General features: G+C 48.3%; 1 protein-coding gene across 19 annotated transcripts in view; it reads right to left on the reverse strand.

The window, feature by feature from the left end:
• The window catches only part of BBX (BBX high mobility group box domain containing), a 153,251-nt gene extending 141,232 nt beyond the window's left edge, over nt 1–12,019 (reverse strand). For 8 of the 19 annotated variants that reach the window (XM_042031606.1, XM_042031607.1, XM_042031604.1 and 5 more), the window contains exon 1: nt 8,148–8,220. The gene's annotated coding sequence lies outside the window, so the exon portion shown is untranslated. Of the gene's footprint in view, nt 1–8,147; nt 8,221–9,721; nt 9,876–10,640; nt 10,660–10,923; nt 11,019–11,487; nt 11,590–12,000 lie in introns of those variants that run through there. The other 11 variants (XM_042031609.1, XM_042031617.1, XM_042031615.1 and 8 more) reach the window with 7 other exon arrangements.
• Nucleotides 12,020–13,456: the final 1,437 nt, after the last annotated feature.

The following is a 13,456-nucleotide window of genomic DNA, read 5'->3' on the forward strand; positions in this document are numbered from 1 at the left end:
CACTTCACTATATAAATAAATAATCCATTTCCTCTACACGGATCTCTCAGGAGGGCAGGATCTTCCTTCACTGATTAAAAACCAGGAAGACTTCACAGGCACACAGACGCAAAGCTTTGTTTGGAGCTCTCACCTGAACAACAGGCCAGCCCGGAGCAGCAGCAAATCAAGTGATTTCAAAATCTGCAACTGAGTATCCAGATCCCTTCCACAGCTTCCTCCAAAGGACCCTGAACGACTAAACGATGGTGAGGGTCCCCACCATGCAAGATTTTTGCCTGGGTCACTTTTAACCATGGACTTTATTTACCCCCTGCTGCTTTGGTACACAGTGCTGTGGCAAGACAGATGAGCACAACCACATACAAGAGATGCAAGGAAAATACTTAACACTCAAAAATTGTTTTACACACACACAGAAGCAATTCTCTCATATTAATGGAAATCTCATAGTAATGAGAAATGGACAAATTCAACCATTACACTTAGTTTTCTGTCATTCACTTCCCTTATTTAAGGTCTTCTATGCTAAGAAATAAAGTTTAAAACTTCCTTCCCTTGCTCTACTTCTGACACTTGTACTCTTTATTTAGACCAACAGTTTTAAAAGAATGGCACCGGAGCTTCTGCTTACTCTTTCAGCACTAAAACACATTTTTAATCAATACAACAGAGGAAGTAAATTGTGAATAATTGCCTGCATTAATATATTTGCTACCAGCTTTGTCATTCTTCTAATTTGCACACACCAAATTTCCCCTTATAAACACCTCTGTTTCTCCAAAAGCAGCTGGAAATTAATTATGCTGTTTTTATTTTCTTATTAATTCATATGCTATAGTTCTGTAATCAGTGCAGGATCATGCTGCAATTTTGCATACTTGTTTCAAAATACATTATGAGTACTTGATGATTGATCTTTAACACAATGTATGAAAGAGCATCTCAAACAAATTAAAGGGAATACAAATAAAGAAACTTAAAAAAGAAAAAGAATTACACACATTTTCAAACAAGAGCTAAACCCTGAAACTCACAAGTTTGTGGCATGGAGCACTCACTGATTAGAAATGAGCCAGGCAGGAAGTTTACACTATTCAACATGAAATTCGGATATAAAGAAACCTTTTGCAAAGAGAAAGAACACCTGAAGCCAGATTTACCAACACAGTGGCTGTGTAAATGCTACTTCTTTCCAAATCTATCATCTCTGACCATCACTTCGCAGTACATCAGAATGCTTTCTTTCCCTAGCCAGACAGCCAACTTGGGAAGCAAAACATACTTGAACAAAATGGCTTACGTGCCAGAAGACTTATCATCTACCAAATGGCATTCTCACACTTCACGCTCTTCCACCCTCTTCTCACTTACAGGAACTCGGCATGGTTCAGCAATGTCTCTCTCTATTCCCTGCTCTTCCTCCATGGCTCACCATCAGGTCAGGGATGGCCTGTAAGCTTGTGAGCTGAACACTGAGTACAACAGGTGCACGACACTGGCAGGACTATCTGCACATCAGTAATTAAGAAAAATGTGAAACTTGCAGCTTTCCTGAGGAATTACAGGCCACCAGGAACTTCAGCCAGCAAACCTGCAAACGGGTGCACATTGCTGATGCAGGTCTGGTTCTGGCGTTTTGTTCAGGAATCCACCTGCACAGCTGTAACTGCAGGATTGGGCTCTTCAGCCATTAGGTCAAGACAAATTGATGTACCTGTACTTCACCCCGTAAGTCAGCATGATGTTGCTAACTTCAGTTCACTATAGGCAGGATGTGGCTCAAAGACCACCACTTAGGGAAAGCAAACCCAAACACGGCCAACCACAAAAATGGCTTTTTCATCAACCTGACAAAGAAAACCTCAGTTCCTTCCAACTTTCACGGCCAGATTTTATTGCTGAAAATAATGTTTCAGCTGCAGTAATTTTAACAGAGTTACTTCACACTGAAGAGGATGAAATGAGGTAAGAAATCAAGTCCTCCCTCACTCCCCTTCCATTCTCACCTAATGATTTCTCTGTCCAGCTTCGCCTCCAAATTTCTCATGAAGTCACTCTTAAATATTGCTTTGACAGCCACGAAACAATGCATTCTCTCGCATACAAAAACAAAAACTCAGAATTATTTGTTGCATAGAAGAACACACAGGCTGCAGAGGGAAAATGCACTATTCTACTGCCAGAGAGACAATCCTAACTATTACTGTGTGACATGCTTTCCCCACTGCCATTGCTGGGTAACTCTTATCTGTGCAAGGCATGAGTACAAATGAAAAACAAATACTCAAAACAGAAAGACAGACAACTTCTAACAAGGCTTAAGTTTAGAAGTCCTTATGTAGCCAGCAGAAAAAACATATTGGGGAAAGAAGTGAAAGGTATTGGTTGAAAGCCATCAAGCACTGAAGCACTGCCTGACACTCAGCAGCACAGTACAGTCACCAATCCTTCACCCAGCTCACCAGTAGCACAGGACCTCCTCAGTTGAATCCTGCAGAGCAGGCCTTTAATGCGTGTGCCTGACCCTGTCACGGGGACCTCTGGGTTTCAGAAGCACAGGATGAAGCCCCTCCCTGGAGCGCAGGTGGCAGAAATCTTCCTGTTGCTATACCTGTTTAAGGGGAGAGGGATCCCACAGCCAGGAACACAGGGGGGCTCCACAATGTCTCAAAGCAGACAATTTGCTACACACATAATGCCTTTCAGAAAGAAAATATCATAAAACCCCAAACAAAACACCACACAGCCAGAGGGAAGACACCTTCCTACTTTCCCGCAAAAAGGGAAGGTGTAGACAGGACTTGATAAGCTTCTTGTCAAGACAGATTCCACTTGCATTAAGTTCCCTAGATCCCATGTTGTGCAAGTCCACTGAATTATTTTTATCTTTGCTGAATGAGGCTCTGTGACATTAAGGGTCAATAAAATGCTGCTTCTTACTTTCAGCATTTGCTACATTTTATAAAATCTCTTATATAGAGACACCCACGTGGAAGATTTCTGACAATAAAAATTCCATGCTTCCTAAGCAACTGATTTTCTTAGTGTACTCTCATAAAATCCTGTTAACTTTTCTTCCCCTTGCTAAAAATTGAAATTTGGTTGTACTAGGTTTCTTTGTACTCAGATATGCCTGAAGCTAGCTTATTTTCACATGCTGAATTGTCCACGCTCATAAGGACTTGCTATTACATTATGCATTTGTGTGCTATAAAGGAAAAAGTACAAACACTGAAAGTGTCAAAACCATGCTCTTCCTCTTTGTTGATTCATCTTTCACATAATCAAATTTATAAATATTAGAAATAATAAAACGCTGCTACCATTGTGAGAATACTATTAATAGGTCTACACCCAGGCATTAAGCCAAGTGTGCTTTACTCCTCAAATACGACTCCGATTTTTACATCAAATTTTTACTTTAAGTAACAAAACACCAGTAAACAGCAAATCTGAAAATCTTACATATGTTTACTGGCCCTAGAAATTAAAGTTCAGTAAGCAAGTTACCCTATTCATCACAATACTGCCAGAGTGCCAAAGTAGTTGCTTCGCTCCATTCCATGTTTTATAAGAAAATCAGTTGTAATTTTGCATTAGATTATGAATACGAAAAAATAATTTAATTGTGAGGAACTATTTCACATGAATCACATTTTAAAAACCTCGCTATGAAGAATCATTTTATTCCTTGCATTAACTTTACGAAGTTAGTATTAAATAAATAAGGGTAATAAATACTGCCATAAACAGCAATTTAAATACCGTGTTTACTGGCAAAACCTCTTAAGTAAGCTCTCCTCATACTTTACACCGTCTTGTCAATAAATACAACCAAACTAAGTCAGTAACATCACAACATTCTGAAGGTGGGATTTTTTTTGTTTGAAGCAGCATTATGAATGAAAGTGGAGTATTAGCAAAAGATGTCCAAGTGGCACAGAATTCAGTGAGACTACTCACATCTCAAGACAGGCTCTTACTAAGAAAGCTTCAGAGCAGTAGCACACACCAAAGGAAAGGACACAAAACTAAGGAGTCAGATGTAGATTTTATTCCATTCCCTCCTAATGCTAACCTGCTAAGTGACTGCAGGCAAGCCTACGCTCCTTCACAGCTTTTTATCTCAGATGCCTAAAACAGGGGAAAAAAATGATTGTTCCTGATCTTGAGGTGTGTGATTACAGCACGGCTTGTGTACTTCACCAGACAGGACAGAAGCACATAAATAAGGCAAGGCCTACAACTGCCAATTATTAATAATATCACTATTATTGCGAGAACAGTATGTGCTTTTTACTTTTTCAAGCAATACAGAACAGCAGCCCATCAAGCCATTCTTAAAGTCAGAGTAATCCTTATGCTGGTTCAGATCTTACCCCTTCTGAAACTATCAAGAAGGGTGACAGCTCTAGGGAGTCTTTTGTGAAATTCCCATGTCCACCAGTACCACACTCATCCCACTGCTTTCAGACAGACACACTGTATCATTACTGATCTTAAAACAACAGAACAAAATAATAAAAAGGAAGTAAGCCCTAATAATCTTTTGACATTAAACAAAACGAAAAAGCTTCTGGAAGTAATACCCCAGGAAAGGGAGAAGGAAAAGAAATAATACGACAGAAGTCAGCAGGATGACTTCTACCTATTTCTACTCAAGAGTATTTTGAAATACATATGATTAGAAGTTTGTTCCATCTTTATAGACCCCTAAGTAATAATGAAAACATAAATTATTAGTAAGTTTACAGTAAGGCGCAACAGTATCTATACTGCTTTGAAAAACTTAAATCACTCATGAAAACTGTCCCAATATATGGGCGCCATATGATTTAATGATACAGGGAAGTACTGTCACTCTGACAAAGGGACATATGGCTATGCTTCCAAAGGTAAAGACCTTGGAAGCCACCAGCAGGCCATAGCAGTGCTGCTGATTCCACCGGTGGCCACAGCAGGCCATCCCCCACAACAAGGCACAGGAAGTCCGACTTGGGTCCAAAATTTGGAAAGCGCCTCTGGTTTTGACTACATCACTTGCCAGAGCTCAGAGACAGCCTGCAACACACTCAAAAATCAGTGTTTCAGTTCGGTTCCAATTTTAATTTATAGTATCTTCCTCCACCAAGGAGCTGCCTTCAGATAAAGAGGGGGATCTGAACACTACAGGTGTCCACATTTCATTGCAGGTACATTTACAAACTTCACACCACAGCAGAGCCTTGCACACCACAGGTCTCATCTACCTTACCTGCACTTTTTCCACCACCACACGTGGTGGAAGAGCAACTCATACCAGCTCACTTGGTCAAGATCTCCTCTCTTCACACCACTCTTTCCCCAGCTCTCTGCTGGAAGACTGCCCTGCCTAACGCCATGTTCATGAGCTCCAGAGGCGCTGTGCTTCCTCAGCCCACAGACCACAAGCGGCAGCAACCTGGAAAAACTTTCAGCTCTGAATGTGAGCAATCGTATCAGTGATTTTAACAAGACTTGTCATCTGCTTCAAGATATTCACATGCTTACAGGATCACCAGCTATGGAACCACTAATTTATGAACAAAGTGTATTAAGAGCATTCTGGATGAACAGGAAAAATATTAGTTATAAAATAATTGCGTGATTACCTCTGATATTTTATGTGGAAAACTGACATTTAATATCTTTAATTATTCACACAACAGCTATAAAAGAGAAAGGTTTTCTTCCTTTAAGGGAAAAATAAACACGGACAAATTCCTCTCACCATCACTCCTACACTCCTTTCCTAAATAAACCTCCTGCTGAAGCCAATGGAAGTTTTGCAGGCAATGGGGCTTACAGCAAGTAGCCCCCAAAAAACTCCAAAGTGTCAAGTGCAAGCTTCTTAACTATTCTGAGTTTACCTCCACACAGAAACCAGCTACGTTTCTGCTAAATTACGTGGCTGCTTGACATGGCTTATCAGCTTGCTGTGCCAAGAGGGACAGTAGTGCGCAAAAAACTTTTGAGAGCATGGGCCAGTTTTTGAAGCATCCACAAGACCCCTTGCTAAAGCAGCTCATCACCTTCTATCTTGTGACACACCAGCCCTGCACTGGCACTCACCAAGCAAGACCAGAACTCCTGTACATCAAGACTGAATTACTAAAATCCATTCATGAACAGCTACTTTAGTGATAACTGTGTAATAAAAGAAATCTTCCCTTTTACCAAAATAAAAGCTCCCTAAAGCAAATGGAGATTTCAAGTCATGGAAAAATCTAATGAAATCTCTATTCTCACCTTAACTAGGCACATTATTTTTATTGCCTTTTTTTTAAGCTACAAGGAAATGCATTTCTTCTTCTCCTCTAAAACTCCTATTACACATTTTTTGTAAAAAAGATACCCTACCCTTTTCTTTGTTCAAGCCAGTTCAACATCAGGCTTGACATACATTTAGCACTATGCACAAAACCAAGGTCCGCTCCTCTCCAAGTGTGGGAAGATTAGGATCACCACTTCACTGCCAGATCAACATTCTGTGCATCCAAAAGACTTCAGAACAAAACTAAAAACCAGATAGTGACTCAAGACCTGAGTCAAGGTCTCTGAGCTATTCTTGTTCAGTATCCTTTACTATTACTCGAAATAAAGAAAATGTCCTTAGCACTTGCAGAACTCTCATCTGACTCTTACCCGAAAACAGAAAATTAAATTCAGAAATCAGTACATTTGTATTCAGCCCTGATCAACATTTTGAACCCTATCTGCCAGTTTTGAATTTCCAAACCTGTTTTCACTTGGAAAAAATTATTGCACCAATTACTCTTCACAGAACACGATCCTTGTCAGTAATGCCATAAAACCAAAAGCAATATTCTTCTATGCAACTAGCCTGTCATGAAGAATTTCAGTAATTGAACTTGGTGTATATACTCTGACACCTACACATACCAATCACACTGCACACAAAATCCAAAAACCTGAAATTTGGGTGTAAATCTGCAGGAACTGGAGAACAGTAGAATACTCCCTTCAAACCAACTGCCCACTGTGGTTATCCCAGCCTTAACACTAGCTCTGTGGTCATAGCATCACACCAGAACAGCTGCTCCCAACAGCCCCCTTCGAGTCAGCATGTTTGGAACCATCACCTATCTTAAGTCTGCTATACACTGCCTGCAAAAGGTCAAGAGTATGTTACTGATCATTTGCATTTATGAGTACTAAGCTTACCCCAAATACTTGTGTTGTCTTGTTTTTAATTATGTACAGAATAGTGCCAAAAAGAAATGCTACCTCCCACTTCCTATTTTGGGCGAAACGCAGGTCAGTGACACCACGAGCAATCGTATGAGAAGTGCTCCAAGTGCCACTCATTTTATGTCATCTATGAATGTGACCCCAAAAATTTAGAACCTCTTCTTTAAACTATCACTTCAGCTTAAAAGGTGTCAAACCCTTCAAAAGTTATCATAACTTTTCCCAGCATGCAGATTAAAAAAAACCATTGCTGTGTACCTGAAATCTTAGGAATACCAGTAAATTAGCCACAAAGACACATCTTCCAAATTGATTGGTATCTGCATTCATCAATGGCAAAAGAAAAAACAGTAACACAGAAAGAGCATGGATGGAATTCTAATTAGCTCTCAGTTTACATGTTAAAAGTGAACGAACTCCGGTTGCAGCGGCATTACAGTTCTGCTAAACTTCTCACTGATTCTTGACCTCCAGAGTTTTCTAATTACCTATTCAGTTTTTATTCTCATAGTTTTCTACCACTGAATTTTAAAAGGGCTTTACACGCTCATTAAATTTTTGACCTGTGTGTTGCACTTTGCATATTCTAATGTTACTCTGGTTTAAAACTTTTGCCCTAAGTCAGTCAGCTGATTATCTTTACAAAGTTTTAAGGGAAAGAAAAACACAAGAAAAAAAAATAAGTGAAGAGAGCTCTGAATATGCACAGCCTCTTAACTCCCAGGTTATTTGGATGCACCTCTACATACAAACTTTGTATTCTAGCAACTGCTATTAGCACCTGGAGAAGACATGTCTTCTGAAGTACTAAAACCAGAACAAGCATCTTCCTCATAAAAAGTGGCAGCACGAGAAACACTGTCTTATCAACAAGAACCAAGTTCTTTTTCCATGTGTACAGTTTACATACTTACCCAAGAAGGCAAATGGAAATTACAGACAGATGAAGATGAAGCTGTCTCAAACCCTTTGTCATGTGATAGTGACCTATAAAGTATCAAATAAAGGCACATCATCAGCACACCATGATTTTACAATATTGCAACTCACCACATCACCAACAAGAGGAGAGATCCCAAAACTTGAAACTTGCTTCCTCCTCACCCCCACCTCAGCTAAGTTGTCATTAAAACGAGAAGACAGTCACAGGAAACCGTAAGGAGCAAACAAAAGCTGCACCGTGTCTTTAAAGGGCATTAGGAAGGGGCAAATGGAGCAAATAATCTGAGTGTGCATCAGCAGGGTGGGTAATTTTTCCTCTGTCTGTCTCTCTCACACGGATGCATGTTTATGAGCGTGCACAGACACATATACATACACACAGGGATGCATCACGTAATTATTTACATGCACACACAGTAATACTTGCATCTATTATCAAAATAAAAGACAGAAAGTTGACCACCATCTGCAAGGAGGCATACATAACAATAACCCCCGGGAACTTACACAAGTGAGCGATCAATCCCCGCGCGTGGACAAGCCAAACAACGCAAAAATTAACAACAAGAATAAGCCGCCAGACCGCAAGTACGAGATCCACCCGGGAAGAGAGACAGACAGAGCGACGGACGAAGGCTGCAAGGCTGGAGCACAGTTTCAGGTAATGCCCGCTGCCCCCCGGCAGAGCCCGGCCGAGCCGCCCGGAGCGCTGCGGCCGCCCAGCCGCCCCTCCGCCACCGCAGCCCGCGGGGAGCGACCCCCGGCCGCCGAGGGGGAGCGGCGCTCGCAGCCGCCGCCCGCCCTCCGCCCACCCCCGCCCGTGCAAAGTGTAGGGCCACCGGAATCCGGGCTCCGGGGTGGGGTGGAAAGAAAAGGTATTAAATATGGAGAAAGACCGCCGTGACCCAGGGTTTTCCCGTCTCCCCCACCGCGCCCCCCGCCCCCGGTCACCATCAAGTTTGCATCCTAGTTACAAAATGTCGATCTTGAAGGCTGACAAGACACAGGGAGAGGGGGAGAGAACGAGAGAGAGGGAGAGAGTGAGAGAGAGAGAAGAGAGAGTCCATCTTGCTTTGAGGGGGGAGGAGAGGAGCAATAATGCAGCGCATAAATCTCACCCTCCCGGGGGAAAAGTCTGCACAACACCTTTGGGGGCGGGCGGGCGCGCAGGGAAGGGGCGGCGGCGCGGAGAGGGGGCGCGGGGGGCTCCCCGGCCCTCCCAGCTGCCCTCCCCGGCGGGCTCCGGCGAGGCAGGCTGGCAGCAAACACCTCCCTGCTGCTCCCCTCCTCCTCCCCGCGGGCCCGGGCGATGATCCCGCTGCTGCCGCCGCCGCTGCCACCGGGGAGGAGGTGCCACCGCCGGGAGAGCCCACATGGAGACCGGCACCCCGTCCCTGCCCCGGCGGCCGAGCCGGGCCCCTCCGCCGCCCCGCCGGGCTGCGGGACTTGGACGTGTCACCAGCAGGACGGGCAATGGTTTCGGCGCCCCAGGCCCGAGTGACCACCGCCGGCCTGGCGGCGCCCCGGCCTCCCCGCACATACTCACCTCCGCAGAAAACTTTTAACCGCGGGCCTCCCCCGGAAAAAGTGGCGAATCCGCCCCGCACACGGTTAAAGCCCCGCGGCCCCCCAGCTCGGCTGGCGGCGAGCGGGGGAGACCCGGGCACGGTCCTTCCCCGCCTCGGCGGGGAGGGAGGGAGGAGGCAGCAGGCAGGGAGGGAGGGAGGGAGGGAGGGGGCGGGCAGCCGCCTGCCGGTGCCTCTCGCCCCGCCGCCGTGCATGTCGCCTCGGCGGCTCTCGCATCGCTTCGTTTTACCTTCCTCATTCAGCGGCGGCAGCGGGCTGCCACCGATATTCCTAACGCAAACCTGCTGCCGTGCGGCGCCCGGGATTAACGCGACTGCCTCCTTTTCCCCTGCCTCCAACCCTTCCTTCCCCGTCCTCCTCCTCCTCCTCGCTAACCCACACTGGATCGGCTCTCCTCACAGCCATGCAAGTTTCATACATTGCAAATAAACCCGAGAGGAGGAAGAGCGAAGCGCCTGGCGGGGAGCGGGGGGAGGAGGAGGAGGAGGGCTGCTTTCTGTAATTTACCAGCGACCCGATCTCGCAGCAGCAAATAACAGCCGAGCACCCATCCGGCTCCCGGCGGCCGGGAGAGGCCCCCCCGAGGCGGCCGCCCCCTCCCCAAGGCGCCCCTCGCCAAGTTTTCTGTCATCGCGACCACCCAATGTCACAACTTACCTTCAGAAATAGGACTTCGCGCGGCCGAGGCCTGCCACCGCCTCCCCCCGGCCCCCGCCCGCCTTCCTCCCTCCCTTTCTCCCTCTCCACCTTAAACTTATTGACACAACATAAACCCGCATCCACGCGAAACTCCGGCAGGGCCGGCCGCCCGCCCCCCCGCTGCCCACCGGGGCCGCCGCCGCCCCGGGTGCATCGCCGATGACTACCGGAAAACGCACAGCCCAACTCTCCGGCCGAGCCCGGCCGCCGCTGTTGTTGTCGGGGTCGGCGCCGGGGTTTTTCCTCCTGCTCCCCGTGCGGCCGCTGGATCGGCTGCTTCCCCCTCTCTGGTTTTATATGCCCCCCCGCCCTTTCTCGCGGCGGCGGCGGCGCGGAGCCCCCCAGGCCGGCGGCAGCCGATACCGATCCGCGCACTCTCCCCCGCGCCTCGCCGCCCCTCGGGATGAAGTTTCGTTTCTGTCTGCCGCGATTTCCCTGTCAAGTCCCCCCGGAGGCACGCACCGAGCGGCGGCCGGTGGCCATCCCTCCTCCTCCTCGCCCTCCTTCCCCTTCCTCTCTCCGCCGCTGCTCTTGCCTCTCTCTGTGGCGGCGAGAGGTGCCTGGTTTCAAACGCAGCCTGGCACTGGCTGGCCTACCCCCGCCGCCTCTCGGGCTCGGCTCGCTGGTGTTTTAAATGCCCTGCGCTGTTCCGCGATCCACTTGGCCCCCTCCCCGTCAAACACCCCCAAGTCACCCCTGCCCTCCCGGCCGGGAGGAGGGCTGGCGACACCAACCCACCCGTCCTCCGCTGCCCAAACTTTCAAAACGAAGGCAGGGCTGGCAAGAGGGAGGAAAAGTGACTGGGAGCCGCGGCAGCCGCCGCGCCGGGCAGGGGAAGCTCCGCACCTCCTCGTCCGCCAGCGCCGCAGGAGGGGCGCGGGGGGCTGCCCCGTCGCTGGGGCGCGGAGGGTAAAGTGTGGGGCGAGGGCACCCCTCTCCCTATCTCTCTCGCTCTCTGTCTCCCTCCCTGCCTGCCGCTGCTCATCTCCGCCCGCCCGATGCGGGTCGGCGGGCGGGGGCACTCACCTCGGCGGGGTGCGCACCGCGCCGCTGGGCCGGACGCGGCTCGCAGCGCAGCCCCTCCGCCTCGGCGCCCGCGGAACGCGGCTCCACACAGAGCCATGCAACCCGGGCAGCGCCACAACACTCCCCGCGATATAAGACGCCCCGCCATTGGCCGGCGCGCTGAGCGACGGGCCCGCCGGCCACTCAGCGTTGCCGTTACACCCGCGGCCCGCGAGGGAGCTGCCGGCGCACACACTCCCCGCACACACTCACACAAAGATCGCCGCGCTGCCCCTCGCAGGGTTCGCGGAGCCCCCGGCGGCGGTGCTGGCGTGGGGCAGGGAGCGGGGGCTGCCCGGGGCAGCGCGGAGCCGTGCCGACCACAACGCCGGCAGCCGCTGTCCATTGGCCGCCCGGGCAGCGCCGCGAGAGTAAACTACGCCTGCCCTGGGCAGCGCCGCGGGGCAGGGGGGTGCGGGCTCGGCTTGGCCCGGCCCGGCCCGGCACACCCCGAGCATCCCCCCGATAACTTACTCGGCCGAGTTGGGCGGGTTTCATTCAGAGGCCACAGCACGGCGAGCCAGAAGTTGCGGGAGGCAACAGCGCATCCGCGCAGCCCCTGCTGGGGCAGTAAACACGGGGAGCCACCCCCGCGGGCGGACGGGCCGGGCCGGCGCTGCCCCCTGAGCGGGAGAGGGGGGCTCGGGCAGCGGCGCCGCGCGGGGATGCGCAGGAGCTCCGGGCGGTGCCCGCTGCCGTAGGAATCCTCGCCCAGGCGTGGCGGAGAGGCCCTCACCGGGCCAGCATCGACAGCACGGCCGGCTTCACATCGGCTTCCCGTAAAGACAGCTCGGCTGGCAGAACTAGCCGAGTATAACGCTGGGGTCTGCGCCACGCTCCGTGTCCGGCCGGTCCTCTGCCCTGCACCTCGCGGACCGTACCAAACACATGGATGTGAAATTCATTTGAGAATTTCTGTGGCTTACGGGCTGATAGGCACAAAGCGACTGTGTGAGGCCAACAGCTTTTGCGTGGCTGCCTGGCGATTGTGCTGACGGGTGTTGGAAATGTAGTCTAACTTTTTGGGAGAAGCTCCCTTCCACTACAGAAATCAAACACAGTGTGATGTACACTGACCGTGTGTATTAATGTTCGCAAGGGCTTGAATATATGCAACATGGGACCTTGATGGTTTTTAAGCAGAAGACACGTGGCATTTATTCTTAGGGTCAGGAAGAACTAATATTTTGTGTGGCAGTGTCTCTAGGTGGGATGCTGACTTCCAGTCAGCAATTGTCATTAAAAAAAAAGAGGTCTGAAGAAATAATAGTTAAAATAACAATGGAAATGTACTTTTTTTTTTTCCCAGTAAGAGAGCAATGTTTGTGTTTCACGATGGCTTTTCACATCCAAGGATGTTGCAGAGTTTATTCCATATGTTCTCAGTCCTGAGCTTCTTTCCATTGTGATATGGTTAATTTCAGCATCTTCCCATGGCTTGTCTACTCTTCTTTCATTTCCCCACCCCCTTTTTTCAGTATGGCAGAATTATGTTAAATAACCATGAAATAATACTTCTTATGTCTGAATAATACAGTGCAGTAAAGTACAAGCTTATATAAGAAAACTAAATTGTATCCATGTTTCTGAGAAAGCATTTTAAATTAGCCTGCACATTTTTTCTTACAATGTGAGAAAAGTATTGTAATTGCCTCACCCTCTTGTTTGTTGTAAGCAGGGTGGGTTTGTCAGTGCCTGAATAATACAAAAATAACAGCATAAACATATTCTTGTAATTAATGCGTTCTACTTGATTATTTCATTTTCATTGCTAAGAAGGCAGAGCTGACCATCTATCCACTAGAAGTCAGGTGCATGTCAGGTGTCAGAGGCTGGGACACTGGCAATTGAAGGCACACACATTTCATTAGTCACATTTGAAAAGTTTGGCCTAATTTTTAGGCAGAGCTTCCTCCTATCGTTTCTAGAT

This window comes from Corvus kubaryi, unplaced genomic scaffold (genome assembly GCF_017639235.1).
Source record: "Corvus kubaryi isolate FWS band 111438036 unplaced genomic scaffold, C.kubaryi_AGA036_p1.0 37341, whole genome shotgun sequence".
Classification (NCBI taxonomy): Eukaryota; Metazoa; Chordata; class Aves; order Passeriformes; family Corvidae; genus Corvus; species Corvus kubaryi.